We start from the raw sequence: 17,516 nt of genomic DNA, 5'->3' as shown, positions 1-17,516 counted from the left end.
TTGAAAAACTGAACACAGATCAATCGAGAAAACAGGAAGAAGTTGTGTGGAACTATGAAAAAATAAGCAAAATATACAAACTGAGTAGTCCATGTGTAAGATAGGCAACATCAACGAGAAACTGAACTGAGAAGCGCCGTGGTCCTGTGGTTAACGTGAGCAGCTGCGCAACGAACGGTCCTTGGTTCAAGTGAAAATTTTCGAGTGAAAATTTTAATTTTTTATTTTCAGACATTTATCAAAGTTCAGGCACACACACACTCTCCACACTTCGCTCTCCAAAATTCCAGGACATGTTCAGATTTGCTTGGACATATGCAGGAGTTAACGGTCTACACACGGAAAAATTTGAAAACGTTTTGACAGAGCAAGGGGAAAACGGTGCGACTGTGAAATTGTTGCATTCATTTGTCGCAGTTTATGTGACAAACTCTTATGTTTTCATCACTTTTTTGGGAGTAACTATCACATCCACAAGAAAACCTAAATCGGGCAACGTAGAAGAATGTTTTTACCCATTCGCCAAGTGTACAAGTTAGGTGGGTCGACAACATATTCCTGTCATGTGACGCACATGCCGTCACCAGTGTCGTATAGAATATATCAGACATGTTTTCCTGTGGAGGAATCGGTTGACCTATGACCTTGCGATCAAATTTTTTCGGTTCCCATTGGAGAGGCACGTCCTTTCGTCTACTAATCGCACGGTTTTGCGGTGCGGTCGCAAAACAAAGACACTAAACTTATTACAGTGAACAGAGACGTCAATGAACGAATGAACAGATCATAACTTTGCGAAAATAAAGAAAAAAATTTCGCTCTAGGGGTGACTTGAACCACGGACCTCTCGCTCCGCAGTTTCTCACGCTAACCACGGGACCACGGCGCTCCTGATCTCGGATTATCCTTGATGTTGCCTATCTTGCGCATGGACTACTCAGTTTGTATATTTTGCTTATTTTATCATAGTTCCACACAACTTCTTCCTGTTTTCTCGATTGATCTGTGTTCAGTTTTTCAAGGCCTATCCACTGAGCCAACTTATAACTAAATCTGAGGGGGCTGCAATGGGGAGGTTCCCTTGTCAGTATCCTTTCTTTCAGGAGTGCTAGTTCTGCAAGGTTCGCAGGAGAGCTTCTGTAAAGTTTGGAACGTAGGAGACGAGGTACTGGCGGAAGTAAAGCTGTGAGGACGGGGCGTGAGTCGTGCTTGGGTAGCTCAGATGGTAGAGCACTTGCCCACGAAAGGTGAAGTTCCCGAGTTCGAGTCTCGGTCCGGCACACAGTTTCGTATCAGCGCACACTCCACTGCAGAGTGAAAATCTCATGCTGCAAACATCACATGTTGATAGTAACTTGAAACTTTTTCACAGATTATGCAGTTATCTATTAAAAATAAGCTGCTCAAGTATTCAGTCAGACCTCGATAAGATTTCAAAGTACTGCAAACATTGGCAACTTGGTTTAAGTGTTCAAAATCGTAAAAAACTTCAAAAAACTAAAATAATCTAGTATTCTGTGATCATCGTTCCACGGAATAATGATTGGAGACTGTGAACTCCCACCTTAATGTACGTGTATGAAGTGGGACTGTCACATTTTCTCAGTCGTAGATAAAGCAGGTAAAATAGGTAGTATTATTTTACACAGAGCACGCGTAGGAACTTGCCCCCCTTCTTGCAGCGGTGTACCGTAGGTCTCTAGAAGAGCGTAGCGTTCCAAAGGATTGGAAAAGGGCACACGTCATCCCCGTTTCCAAGAAGGAACGTCGAACAGATGTGCAGAACTATAGACCTACATCTCTAACGTCAATCAGTTGTAGAATTTTGGAACACGTATAATGTTCGAGTATAATGACTTTTCTGGAGACTACAAATCTACTCTTTAGGAATCAGCATGGGTTTCGAAAAAGACGTTCGTGTGAAACCCAGCTCACGCTATTCGTTCACGAGGCTCAGAGGACCATAGACAAGAGTTCCCAGGTAGATGCCGTGTTTCTTGACTTCCGCAAGGCTTTCGATACAGTTCCCCACAGTCGTTTAATGAACAAAGTAAGAGCATATGGACTAACAGACCAATTGTGTGATTGCATTGAAAAGTTCCTAGATAACAGAATGCAGCATGTCATTCTCAATGGCGAGAAGTCTTCCGAAGTAAGAGTGATTTCAGGTGTGCCACAGGGGAGTGTCGTAGGACCGTTGCTATTCACAATATACATAAATGACCTTATGGATAACATCGGAAGTTCACTGAGGCTTTTTGCGGATGATGCTGTGATATATCGAGAGGTTGTAATAATGGAAAATTGTACAGAAGTGCAGGAGGATCTGCAACGAACTGACACATGGTGCAGGGAATGGCAATTGAATCTCAATGCAGACAAGTGTAATGTGCTGAGAATACATAGAAAGAAAGATCCCTTATCATTTAGCTACAATACAGCAGGTCAGCAACTGGAAGCAGTTAATACCATAAATTATCTGGGAGTATGTATTAAGAGTGATTTAAAATGGAATGATAATATAATAGTCAGTAAAGCACATGCCAGACAGATTCATTGGAACAATCCTAAGGAAATGCAATCCGAAAACAAAGGAAGTAGGTTACAGTACACCTTTTCGCCCACTGCTGGAATACTGCTCAACAGTGTGGGATGCGTACCAGATAGGGTTGATAGAAGAGATAGAGAAGATCCAACGGAGGGCAGCGCTCTTCGTTACAGGATCATTTAGTAACCGCAAAAGCGTTACGGAGATGATAGATAAACTTCAGTGGAAGACTCTGCAAGAGAGACGCTCAGTAGCTCGGTACGGGCTTTTGTTGAAGTTTCAAGAACATAACTTCACCGAGTACTCAAGCAGTATATTGCTCCCTCCTGCGTATATCTCGCGAAGAGACCATGAGGATAAAATCAGAAAGATTAGAGCCCACACAGAGGCATACCGACAATCTTACTTTCCACGAACAATACGAGACTGGAATAGAAGGGAGAACCGATAGAGGTACTCGAAGTACCCTCCGCCACACACCGTCAGGTGGCCTGCGGAGTATGGATGTAGATGTAGATGTGGATAGCAGGAAGATGCAGTGAATCTACAAAGCACAGTGCTTACAAAACACTCGTGCGACCCATCCTAGAATGCTGTTTATGTGTGTGTTGCTCGTGCCGAATGTGACTAATCTACATCCACAACATACTCCGCAAGCCACCTAATAGTGCGTGGCGGAGGGTACTTTTTGTACCACTAACTGAGCCTTCCAACTGTTGTGTCACCGCCAGACACCACACTTGCTAGGTGGTAGCCTTTAAATCGGCCGCGGTCCGCTAGTATACGACGGACCCGCGTGTCGTACTGTCAGTGATTGCAGACCGAGCGCCGCCACACGGCAGGTCTAGAGAGACGTCCTAGCACTCGTCCCAGTTGTACAGCCGACTTTGCTAGCGAAGCTACACTGACAAATACGCTCTCATTTGCCGAGACGATAGTTAGTATAGCCTTCAGCTACGTCATTTGCTACGACCTAGCAAGGCGCCATTACCAGTTTATATTGCGATATTAAAACATGTACCGTCAAGAGCGATGTACACCAATTATGGATTAAAGTATTCCAGCAACTACGTCCTTTTCTTACAAGACTCAACTACTTTACTGTTCCAGACCTCACGCCAGTCTGCATGAGCTTAACGCGTGCATTTTGGCCTCCTCTAGCAACACGGTGTTGGCTCTTCTGCCAACACACCACCAACACTGTCTCACTCGTCAATACCGCGTGGGAAGAATGATTGTCAGCAATCCTCTGTGTTGGCTCTAATTTTGTGAATTTTCTCCTCATTGTCATTACGCGATACATATGTAGAGCGAAGTGGAGTGTTGTCCCACTCTTCCCGGAAAGTGCTCTCTCGAAATTTCAATAGTGAATCTCTCCGTGATGCACGACGCATCTCTTGTAACATCTGCCAATGGAGTTTGTTGATCATCTCCGTAACGCAGCGTGTCACATAAACGATCCTGTGACGAAACGTGCCGCTCTTCGTTGGATATTCTCTAACTCTTATATCTGTGCTATCTGCTAGTGATCCCAGATAGATAAACCGTACTCAAAAATGGGACAAACAAGTGCCTTATAAGCCACATGTGGCGGGGTGGGTTAAAAAAAAATCGTCGTACTGTTCAAAATAAACGTCCTCCTACCTCAGGCTTCTGTTCGACGCCCCTTCACTCTGCAAGCGTAGATACTTACTAGACGGCGAAAAAGCAGCGTTGAAGAAAACGCCGCCTAATATCTGTCCTGCAAAGTCCGCATAAACTCTAGTAGTATTTCAGTTCCTGCAATCTCATATATATTAAGATTTCGGGTAGGGATATGGTGCATTTTTTTCTCACAGCAAATGTTCAAAAAAATTGTAGATAAACCTTTTTCTTGCTTCTAGCACACATGAAAATCGGCTGTCAAGTCCACATTTATCTAACTAACGTATCTATAGTTCTCTGTTCACCGTTCATACAACCAATTTCACACGCAAAGCAGCCAGAAATTTACACAAATCCGACCCGATTGATGACGCGATCTCACTGTCACAAATCCGCTACTATAAATGTGTTTCACATTCGGTGCTTATCAGTGGGTTTCTTTAAAAGAAACTGCTCGCCAATATTCAACTGAATACAGAATACGGCACACGGAATTTTCATAAAGGCCGAAAGTTCACACGCGTCTAACTTTCCAACAAAACACTCCCGAAACTCCAAACTTTCGTCAAACTGCTCGTAACTACATCAGCGTTAGTCACGTACTAAACGCAAGGAACTCAATATTCCTTCATTTTACACATAATGAGAATCATCACGTTTAACATGTCCTTCCGCGTCCGTAGCTGGCGAGCAACTCTCTCTGATCCTTCGAGATCATTCTGGTGGCAGAACTCGCCCAAGCCGATCACTATTCAGAAAGTAATTTACGTCATCCAAAAATGCAAATACTAACACAATGTTTAATAAAACAAAACGAAATAAAATTAATCTTGAAAATAAGTTAGAAATCGATTGCACTTTAAAGTGATATTCCGGCTGCCTTCCTACAAAATCAATCACCCCTAGACATATGTCATCAACAATGTGGGCAAATTGCATCTTTCCCACGTTCCAAATACGTAATATTGTCCATAACATAATACTGAATTTTTTCGTATGCCCCACAATCACCCTCTCACTCATTCTCATTTGATCACACAACAACATAATAAACAGATACTATTTTTTTCAGAATTTTTATACTACTAAAATAATTAATGTTTTGAAAATAAAAATCCAAACTAATTGATTTCATATACTGAGAACTGTGAATGATTTCACATGGCAACAAAAGACAAACTGTAATCGTTCCTAACTGAATTTTTCACCCTGAGTGTCGGTTTGGTGGATCTTAGGTAATTTTCTGAATCTTCAAAACTATTATATGTACAGCTTTGAAATTTGGAGGAGATTGTCTTCTGAATAACAAGAAACAGTATACCAAGTTTGAAAATAATCGGTTAATATTTAATATGTGTTATTTGGATTCGTAGGGGGTATAAATGTTTTATGTCGTCATTCCACTTAAGGTCGTTCTGTATAGTTACACGTAGATATTTTACAGCAAACGCTGTCTCCATCTATTTGTCATTAATAGTGTAGCTGTACAGCAGTGGATTACTTTTCCTATGTATGCGCAGTATGTTACATTTATTTACGTTCAGGGTCAACTGCCACAGCCTCCACCCTTCCTCAATTCTCTAGAGGTCATTCTGCAAATCGTTACTATTTTCTGCCATTGCTACACCGTTATAGACAACTACATCATCTGCGAACAGGATAAGAGAGCATCCGACACGTTTTAGTAGATCATTTATATATACTGTTAACAGTAACGGTCCCGTAACACTTCCTTGGAGTACACTGGAAGTTACCTCTACATCTGTCGATTATGTTCCGTTAAGAGCGAGGTGATGAGTTCTGACTGCAAGGAAGTCTTCAATGCAGTCGCAAATCTGCTCCTGTACTCAAAACTCGTATTGTTTTTCCACTAAACGGAAGTGCGGGGCTGTTTCAAATGCCTTCTTGAAGTCAAGGAACACGGTATCAACCTGAGCGCCATTGTCAGCGGCACTTTGGATCTCATGGAGGAACAGAGCCAGCTGAGATTCGCAGGATCTCTGTTCGAGAAATCCATGTTGATTTTTATAGAGGATATTTTCCTTCTCTAAGAACGTCACAATCCTTGAGCACGAGACATGTTCCACAATTCAACAACAGATTGGCGTCAACGACATACACTCCTGGAAATTGAAATAAGAACACCGTGAATTCATTGTCCCAGGAAGGGGAAACTTTATTGACACATTCCTGGGGTCAGATACATCACATGATCACACTGACAGAACCACAGGCACAGAGACACAGGCAACAGAGCATGCACAATGTCGGCACTAGTACAGTGTATATCCACCTTTCGCAGCAATGCAGGCTGCTATTCTCCCATGGAGACGATCGTAGAGATGCTGGATGTAGTCCTGTGGAACGGCTTGCCATGCCATTTCCACCTGGCGCCTCAGTTGGACCAGCTTTCGTGCTGGACGTGCAGACCGCGTGAGACGACGCTTCATCCAGTCCCAAACATGCTCAATGGGGGACAGATCCGGAGATCTTGCTGGCCAGGGTAGTTGACTTACACCTTCTAGAGCACGTTGGGTGGCACGGGATACATGCGGACGTGCATTGTCCTGTTGGAACAGCAAGTTCCCTTGCCGGTCTAGGAATGGTAGAACGATGGGTTCGATGACGGTCTGGATGTACCGTGCACTATTCAGTGTCCCCTCGACGATCACCAGTGGTGTACGGCCAGTGTAGGAGATCGCTCCCCACACCATGATGCCAGGTGTTGGCCCTGTGTGCCTCGGTCGTATGCAGTCCTGATTGTGGCGCTCACCTGCACGGCGCCAAACACGCATACGACCATCATTGGCACCAAGGCAGAAGCGACTCTCATCGCTGAAGACGACACGTCTCCATTCGTCCCTCCATTCACGCCTGTCGCGACACCACTGGAGGCGGGCTGCACGATGTTGGGGCGTGAGCGGAAGACGGCCTAACGGTGTGCGGTACCGTAGCCCAGCTTCATGGAGACGGTTGCGAATGGTCCTCGCCGATACCCCAGGAGCAACAGTGTCCCTAATTTGCTGGGAAGTGGCGGTGCGGTCCCCTGCGGCACTGCGTAGGATCCTACGGTCTTGGCGTGCATCCGTGCGTCGCTGCGGTCCGGTCCCAGGTCGACGGGCACGTGCACCTTCCGCCGACCACTGGCGACAACACCGATGTACTGTGGAGACCTCACGCCCCACGTGTTGAGCAATTCGGCGGTACGTCCACCCGGCCTCCCGCATGCCCACTATACGCCCTCGCTCAAGGTCCGTCAACTGCACATACGGTTCACGTCCACGCTGTCGCGCCATGCTACCAGTGTTAAAGACTGCGATGGAGCTCCGTATGCCACGGCAAACTAGCTGACACTGACGGCGGCGGTGCACAAATGCTGCGCAGCTAGCGCCATTCGACGGCCAACACCGCGGTTCCTGGTGTGTCCGCTGTGCCGTGCGTGTGATCATTGCTTGTACAGCCCTCTCGCAGTGTCCGGAGCAAGTATGGTGGGTCTGACACACCGGTGTCAATGTGTTCTTTTTTCCATTTCCAGGAGTGTATTTGTATAAGTGTCTTACGGTCCTTCTTAAAATCGGATGTGACCTGTACTTTCTTCCAGTCGCTAGGTATCCTTCGTTGATCAAGCGATTTACGATAAATTACTGCTAAACGGTGAAAGAGTTCTTTCGCATAATCTTTGTAGAATCTCATAGGTATCTCATCTAGTCCTGACGTATTTCGACTACTAAGCGACTGTAGTTCAAATGGCTCTGAGCACTACGGGACTTAACTTCTGTGGTCATCAGTCCCCTAGAACTTAGAACTACTTAAACCGAACTAACCTAAGGACATCACACACATCCATGCCAGAGGTAGGATTCGAACCTGCGACCGTAGCAGTCGCGCGGTTCCGGACTGAGCGCCTGAACCGCTAGACCACCGCGGTCGGCACGCGACTGTAGTTGTTTTTCTATTCCGTGGTTGGTTATCTGAATGCCTGCCATTTTGACGTTCGTACAACGATTTAAAGGAGGAACCCTGTTGCGATCTTCGCGGTGAAACAATTTTGGAAAATCGAATTCAGTATTTCAGCCTTCTCTCTGTCATCTTCCGTTTCGGTGCCAATATGGTCACTGAGTGAATGAATAGATTATTTTGTCCCACTTACTGATTTTACATACGATCAAAGCTTCTTATAGCTTTTACTCAGATAGATTGACGAAGTTTTACTTTCAAAGTCATTGATTCCTTTGAATTTTTTCTATTTGTTTTCTACATCTTTGTCCTCATCACTAACGGTGGTTGCTGAACCTACACTCAGAAGGGCAGTACGAAAGTTCACTGCGTTTTTTGACCCGTTGGACAGTGTCACAGCGATGCTTGAGAAACTGAAGTGCCAGACACTGGAAGATATTCGCAAACTACCCCGAGAATGTCTATTTACGTAGTTAAAACAACCACCTTTAAATCGTGAACCTAGAAGTATACTGCAACCTAGTAAGTATTTCTCCCACCATCGATCGTTGGAACTAGCTAACTTCCATCGCGCACAGTGCCATGTAAACATCCTTACCGCACTCCGTGTGTGAATGTTATGGGAGAAGCCCTAATAACGGGTACAATGGAAAACAGCCTTTACCATACACTGCATACAGTATGGATGTAGATGTAAAAGTAGCTGTAGATAGGTTAACGTTGTATTAACTGTGGTTGCACTTCATGCCATTTCTTTCTCGCCTTCATAGTCTTTCTGCAGACTGTACTGAGCTTTGTTTACAAACATTGCTTGTATAAAGTGATAATTAGTCCCTCTTCATGGCGTCTCCATTATGCTGTTATAAGAATAAAATCATTCTACAGGCACTACACATGACGATCCCAGCCTCCATGAACACAGACAGCCGTTGAAAGGGAACACTGAAATCGACTACTTTCGCATTTTATACTTCGACTATAATCAATTCTGTAGGGTGATCAATCGCAGTTCAAGGGTAAAGTTCGTGTGGAGAGAAGTCGCAATTAGTTCTCCTCTGAGAAGCAACAGCAGTGACTTCCGGAAGACGTATCGCACAGAAGGAGAAACGTAATGTCTCTAGCTGGTGCAGAGACGGCACCACATCTCCCCCTCCCCCCCCCCCCATCTATCTCCCAATCTCTCTCTCTCTCTCTCTCTCTCTCATTCTCTCTCTGAATGTGTGTGTGTGTGTATTGTTATAGGCACCGCAAGACAGCGTGCAAAGAAAGGAAAGAGGCTATAAAATCGAGCCGGCCGGTGTGACCGAGCGGTTCTAGGCGCTTCAGTCTGGAATCGCGCGACCGCTACTTTCGCAGGTTCGAGTCCTGCCTCGGGCATGGATGTGTGCGACGTCCTTGCGTTAGTTAGTTTTAAGTAGTTCTACGTTCTAGGGGACTGATGACCTCAGATGTTAAGTCCCGTAGTGCTCAGAGACATTATAAAATCAAAGAAGAGTAAGGAAAGTACTAGTAATTATAGCCGTTAACGGTAGCTGGAATTTTATTATCGTTTGCAATGCTGGGTGTAGCATACGGTTACTGTCATCAGCATTTTTGGTACTCTGTGTAACATTCCAATGCATAAAGCAAACTTTGTACTTTGCTTGAGTAGGAGAACAAATAATGGCTAATGTTTTATTAATTTTCGATTTTCTTTTAATACTAAGGAACGTTAGTCACAGTTGTAAGAACTTAATTTTTTATTGAAGGAAACGATCGAACGAATAAAGTTATTTTTACGTGATTTGAGGTGTGTGTGTTCTGTTTTGCTGATATGATAAGCTGGATACAATCACAGAAAGTACGTCTAACATAAGTTAACACAAAAAGAGGCTCAAACGGTAGCTGGAATTTTATTATCGTTTGCAATGCTGGGTGTAGCATACGGTTACTGTCATCAGCATTTTTGGTACTCTGTGTAACATTCCAATGCATAAAGCAAACTTTGTACTTTGCTTGAGTAGGAGGACAAATAATGGCTAATGTTTTATTAATTTTCGATTTTCTTTTAATACTAAGGAACGTTAGTCACAGTTGTTGTAAGAACTTAATTTTTTATTGAAGGAAACGACGGAACGAATAAAGTTATTTTTACGTGATTTGAGGTGTGTGTGTTCTGTTTTACTGATATGATAAGCTGGATACATTTACAGAAAGTACGTCTAACATAAGTTAACACAAAAAGAGGCTCAAAAAATCGAAACGTGGAATGGAAGCTATGCGTTTGCAATTACCGTTATAGCAGTAAGTGGAACAAAATGGCAACAGAACACCGAATTCAGTTCATCATTAAGCGTTCATAGTCATTAAAGTAGTTGTTTATGTCTAGCAGTACCGACACGCACAAGTTTCCGTTTTAGTTCGCCGTTCTGTATCGTTCTATTATTATTCTTCGTGCTGTTCTAAAATGTACAACGAATTTTGCCCTTCTTTCACCCTACGCGAACATATTGTTGGTATTGTATCCATAGATATTATAAGAATGATTTTCCACATCTCCTCCTAAACCAATAGACCAATTTTAGCCATAATTGGCACACATGTCACTTTTTGAGTGTAAATCGTTGTTGTGGGGGTAAGAAGCACCTATCTATCATAGGGGTGGAGGTGCGTGCAATAAAGTAGTGTAACCCACGACGTGCGAGTACGCTTACATTAGTCATTCAGTGTTTAAGAATGAGAACACTTGTAGACTTGCAACGAACTTCACATATAATTACAGAACATTACGAAACTTTTCCTCGATGAACCACCACAAAATGATGAAAGGAAAAAAGTTTATCGCTTACTATATTTTTGCTGTTGATGCAGTAAAATGCATGAATCATGACTTTTTAATTTTTTAGTTCTCTATTACGAACTTTATCCGCGATAAATTTTGCAGACAGTATCCACGTATTCCACTGAGTGTATAAGAGAAGAAGTATATCACTGTACGACACATGGTACAGGAGACATGACGTCAAACACTGAGATGCGTGAAAAACTGTTGCATCACGTATGAAATTTTAATTTGTTACTTCTCTACTCCAAACATTATTCTCAACACGTTCGCAGACAGTAGCTACATACACCATTGGATATATCTGTGAAATTAAATCACTCGACAGCACATAATTCAGGAAATACAACGTCATAAACATTGAGCTGCTTAAAAATGAAATTACTCGGCAGAATTCGCTACTGATACAGATGGCATACGTGAACAAATACTGGTGAAATAATTAAAAATACCGTATGTGAAATACATTGATGATCCAAAATATTATGACCACGTGCTTAACAGCTTGTTTGTCCGTCTTTGGTACGGAATACATCACTGATTCTGGGTATCAGGGATCCGACAGTTTGTCGGTAGGTTTGTAAATAACGGGCCGCTGATTTGTGTATGCGATGATGGCGCCCGATAGTGAGCCAGATGGGTTCCATAGGATTTACTTCAGGCTAATTTTGAGGCCGAGAAATCAACCTGAGTTCACTATAATGCTCCTCAAACCACTGCAGCATGGTTCTGGCTTCGAGGCAATGACAATTATGCTGCTGAAAGACGACATCACTGACGGGGAAGAAGTAGAGCACGACGGGATACCAATTCGATTCTACACAGAGTACGCGAAAGAACTTGCCCCCCTTCTAACAGCCGTGTACCGCAAGTCTCTAGAGGAACGGAAGGTTCCAAATGATTGGAAAAGAGCACAGGTAGTCCCAGTCTTCAAGAAGGGTCGTCGAGCAGATGCGCAAAACTATAGACCTACATCTCTGACGTCGATCTGTTGTAGAATTTTAGAACATTTTTTTGCTCGAGTATCATGTCGTTTTTGGAAACTCAAAATCTACTATGTAGGAATCAACATGGATTCCGGAAACAGCGATCGTGTGAGACCCAACTCGCTCTATTTGTTCATGAGACCCAGAAAATATTAGATACAGGCTCCCAGGTAGATGCTATTTTTCTTGACTTCCGGAAGGCGTTCGATACAGTTCCGCACTGTCGCCTGATAAACAAAGTAAGAGCCTACGGAATATCAGACCAACTGTGTGGCTGGATTGCAGAGTTTTTAGCAAACAGAACACAGCATGTTGTTATCAACGGAGAGACGTCTACAGACGTTAAAGTAACCTCTGGCGTGCCAGAGGGGAGTGTTATGGGACCATTGCTTTTCACAATATATATAAATGACATAGTAGATAGTGTCGGAAGTTCCATGCGGCTTTTCGCGGATGATGCTGTAGTATACAGAGAAGTTGCAGCATTAGAAAATTGTAGCGAAATGCAGGATGATCTGCAGCGGATAGGCACTTGGTGCAGGGAGTGGCAACTGACCCTTAACATAGACAAATGTAATGTATTGAGAATACATAGAAAGAAGGATCCTTTATTGTATGATTATATGATAGCGGAACAAACACTGGTAGCAGTTACTTCTGTAAAATATCTGGGAGTATGCGTGCGGAACGATTTGAAGTGGAATGATCATATAAAATTAATTGTTGGTAAGGCGGGTACCAGGTTGAGATTCATTGGGAGAGTCCTTAGAAAATGTAGTCCATCAACAAAGGAGGTGGCTTACAAAACACTCGTTCGACCTATACTTGAGTATTGCTCATCAGTGTGGGATCCGCACCAGATCGGGTTGACGGAGGAGATAGAGAAGATCCAAAGAAGAGCGGCGCGTTTCGTCACAGGGTTATTTGGTAACCGTGATAGCGTTACGGAGATGTTTAACAAACTCAAGTGGCAGATTCTGCAAGAGAGGCGCTCTGCATCGCGGTGTAGCTTGCTCGCCAGGTTTCGAGAGGGTGCGTTTCTGGATGAGGTATCGAATATATTGCTTCCCCCTACTTATACCTCCCGAGGAGATTAGAGCGTGCACAGAGGCTTTCAGACAGTCGTTCTTCCCGCGAACCATACGCGACTGGAACAGGAAAGGGAGGTAATGACAGTGGCACGTAAAGTGCCCTCCGCCACACACCGTTGGGTGGCTTGCGGAGTATAAATGTAGATGTAGATGTAGAAAGGATGCAGGTGGTTCGCAGCTTTTCTTCGGTTACTACCACAGATCCTATTCAAGCGCAGGAGAATGTGTCCCATAGCATGCTACTGCTCCCAACAGCCTGTGTACGTGGAGCGCTGCACTTTTCGAGCCGCAGTTCACATCGATGACGGCGTCTGTGGAGACGAACATAGACATAGTGCAGCAAAAATGCGGTTCCCCGAAGAGCCGACACGTTTCCATTGATTGAGCATCGAATGTCGATGGTCCCGTTCCCACTGCAATCTTTAGCGACGATGTCGTTTCGTTTTGTCAGTTTGTGAACACGTAGGGGTGGTCTACTGCGGAGCTCCATTTCAACAATGTAAGATGAACGGTGCGCTCTGAAAAACTTGTCCGTGCACCAGCATTGTGCTCTTCCGGCAGAGATGCCACAGGTCACTGTCTGCCCTACTTTACACTGCAGTCAAGCCCCCGAACTCCACGTTCTGTGAAGAATCGTGGACGTCCAAACATTTAGCGTGTAGTGGTAGCTTCACTGTCCTTCCAAATCTTTCCGTTGATGCTCACAAAGGTAGCATGTAGACGGTCGACCATCTTCGTCGTTTTCGAGGTACTCGCTCACAGAGTGTTCCCTTTGTCAATATCGCTTGTCTCAATGGATTTCCCCAATTTCAGTCAATATCTCGGCTGGGGTGTTCCCCTGCCCGTGTCTGCTCCACTTACATGGTTTTGGAGCAGACACGTTCCCACAACGCCACCAGGTGGCATCCATCGTCACGGTGTCAGTGGTCATAATGTTATGGATCACCAGTGTATACTTGGCATATGAATACGTGGACAAAGCCATTGGTAAAAAGTTCATCCTAAACCTCTAGAATGATTTCAGTCAAATTTGGTACACATATTAGATACAAACTGGTAAGAAATTCTGTTGGTAAAAGCACCAGCCACCGACTGGGGTGAGCGTGACAAGCAAGAGAACAAGAGGCAGAGGAGGTGGACGGAGAGCGTGTGGGAAAGAGGAAATGGCGACAAGAAGGAGATGGACAGAAAGAGGGAGAGAGGGAAATGGAAAGAAAGAGGGAAAAGGTGGAGATGGATAGCGGTGGGGGAGGATGGGAGAATAGCAGCAGGTAATGAACAGACGGATGGGAGGTAGGCAGTGGACAGAGAAAGGGAAGAGGAGGAGATGGACAGATAAGTGCAAATGAGAAGATGGACAGAGGGAGGAGACTAAAAGAGATGAAGAGGAAGATGAGGCACGATGAGATGGGCATAGAGACGAGATGGATAAAAGCAGGGGGCTGATGAGATAGGGGCAGGAGGAAAGGGGTGAAGGTAGAAGGATTAGTCGGACAGAAGGGGGAGGAGTAGTTTGCCAGAGAAATGGTGTAACACCCCATCTGTCACTTATCTGGTTTTGGCGTGCGTTCGCCCCAGCTAATTGACTAACAGATCAACAGAGAGTGCAAAACAGCCACAATATCGGATAAGCCAAAAAAAGTAATAAGGCCCTGTGACTCCTGATTGAACTAAGGTGGCAGTGTTGACATTAATTGATTCAGAATTGATCACTTTTAATTAAAAAGGGGGTGCACATTGATGTTATATTCAGCTATTGAACACCAGATGCAAATGTTGAACATAAAATTAAGTAAGAAAGTGACTTGGGATTTCAACTACTTGATTGAAAATAGATGCAGTCGATTAGCACATATTTATTTTAACTCACGACCTTCAATCATCACATTACAAGACTCTCCTACCAGGCAGTGGTAATAAATTGCGTTTGCATGGAGTAAAGCACGATAACTCAAAAGTAATTCCTATCGACTGACCCAGGCGTAATGCGAAGTGCGAGAAGAATTCTACAATACATGGCCCATGAAACCTTCGAGGAAAGTTTGCCGACGTGATCCAACAAATTAATCAGTGGCCGGAGCGGGCGCAATATCACCCAATACAGCGTGGCGGAGTGGCGTCGTTGTGCTGACGTCGGCCGACCTCGTGGTGCTGCAAGGCTGCGCTCGTCTATTCACTCCTAGCTATCTTGCTCAGAACATAGCTGAACCAAAACTTCCTGTCTCCAAGCTCAATCGTTCCATTTGCTAAGTCCTAAACTGCAGAAATGCTCACTCTTTCTCAGGCAACCTGAGTAAAGAACGCCACGTCTGCACTCTCAGCAAGCTGGGAACGTAAGACCACTACAGGGACTTATCCTAGTCCGCTCTTCGCCTTGGTTTCCCCTCCAGCAAAATCACTTACGCCAATTGTAGTGCAAGTCGCGTTAATTATGCGTCACGTCCCAGCACCGACCAATGCCTGCTCTGGGAAGTGAACAAATTCCCACAAAATTTCCCTTCCTCTCAACTACTATTATTTAGCTCCTCCCAGGCCACCCGTCGAGGTTAGCATCTGCACACAATACCAATTTTCCCAGAATTCTGACTCCCAGGAGAGTACTTCAAATTCCTTGGTCCTACGTTCCCATCGGAGACCGGTGTATTTCATTGTCACTCTTCAGACTCTGCAGACCGTGAATTCATTGTGAAGTTGCTATAGTCATGAACACACATATTTTGGGCTCTGTTGACCGCTCCACCGCAGCTTTGTGCAGCTTTCTTGCATGTTTCACTGAAAGCAGGACGACGGACATTTATCAACAGGCGTACAAGTTCTCCGACTGCTTCCTGGTACACCAGCATGGGGTCAACCACCCACTCACTGTCACTCATCTTTAGGCAGATGGAGGCCACGCCCCGTTACTGCTTTCTCAGAGCTTGAGCCACCCTAAGCTGCCTATTGTTGCTTCCCTTCACCACTCCCCCGCCGGCCACGGTCAATAATGAATACTTCCCTGGGATGAACTAGCCTCCAGTAAATCGACACGTTTCCAAAATGTTTTCATGTCGTGTAAATTACTTTCAAACCATCACCCAACATTAATTATTCCAATACGTCCATACTATACCCTCTACAAGATGAATTATGCCTTGTCAGTTATTTTTGTTCAGCCCTACTGTTCGCTCAACGTGAGTTAGGTGATCTTTAATGACTTCGTGTAAGGGGCATAGTTCTTGCCATCTTACATAGCCCCTGTCTTCAAATCAATTTTGTAGTACAGGTGATGACTCCTATGGTGATACCACCTGTGGTACAAAAATAATATCTCTATAAGTGGTAGTTTAATCTGTTCGCGTGATTAGTTATGGGCGAATGATTAGCACTGCCTCCTCTCTGATGCAAACTCCCACTCATTCATAGGGTACTTGCCTTCAATGACTGGATTTACTGTTAAAGACGTGGTAATTATTTAGTCTAATTTTAATTTAACCTCTGTCGATTCCTGAGACAATTATTGGTCAGAGTACTCAAAAGAAAACTACAATTATTAGAAGGACGCACATCGCAAAGTGAAAATACACATGTTTAAGCACCTCTGTGATTGTCATTTGAATGACAAGATCCGCAATTATAACTTAAGGTCCATTCACTCTCAATTATCCATCCCTACTCGACTTAAATTACTAAAAACATAATGAACAATATTCGTGTAACATTTTGTGAAGTTGATAGCGGTTGCTCTCATTCAATTATATGTGAACACCCGTTTGACATTTTATAAATAAAGGTTTTTTTTGTGTCTCACTCTCTCTGGACGTTTATATTGTGCATTACACAATTCAACAAGGTCTGGCCCAGTCCAGTGTCTGTTGTGTATTTGTAACAAGGTATAAGTGTGAAATCTTATTCTAACACAAAGAGACGTGGCATGACAAATATATGACTTTTTAACAAATGGAACATTTATAAAATCATTACCATCTTATAACATAATTCATAAACAGAACAAATGAGTACTTTACGTTCGTTGAGGCGAATGTTACTCCTCTGAATCCACACACACACACACACACGCACACACACACACACACACACACACACACACACACACACACACACACACGGCACAAGTTTCTTGCAGGAACAGAAGTGACATTAGTTCTGACTAGCAAGTTGAGGGATGGCTAACGGCTGAGAAGAGAGCTACGTCGATTACCGAGATGGCGCCACAGGCACCCGCATCTTCTTGCGGCAGGATGGCTCTCACCTAAGAGCTCATTGTTGACGTCTTGTTCGACAGGTCCAAGATCCCATCGGTGCATCTATGATCGGTGACCTCTCGCAGCTCAGTCACAGGTCATTGCTCCTTCTATAGATGCTTTAGGGCAAGGGAGGGACCGTGATCAGACGAGAGTCTATTTTTAGCTCAGGTCCTCAAAGTTGGTGTCATTAGGCACAAAAGGTCAGCTGGGCTGTCGCTCCCCCTG

At 44.2% G+C, this 17,516-nt stretch overlaps 1 protein-coding gene across 1 annotated transcript in view; it reads left to right on the top strand.

Moving 5' to 3' along the window:
- The window catches only part of LOC126094963 (acetylcholine receptor subunit alpha-L1), a 713,068-nt gene that overhangs the window by 544,704 nt on the left and 150,848 nt on the right, over nt 1-17,516 (top strand). The window lies entirely within an intron of this gene.

The sequence above is a fragment of the Schistocerca cancellata genome, chromosome 8 (genome assembly GCF_023864275.1).
Source record: "Schistocerca cancellata isolate TAMUIC-IGC-003103 chromosome 8, iqSchCanc2.1, whole genome shotgun sequence".
Classification (NCBI taxonomy): Eukaryota; Metazoa; Arthropoda; class Insecta; order Orthoptera; family Acrididae; genus Schistocerca; species Schistocerca cancellata.
The sequence above is the reverse complement of the archived record's forward strand: the minus strand, read 5'-3'. Positions and strand labels throughout refer to the sequence as shown.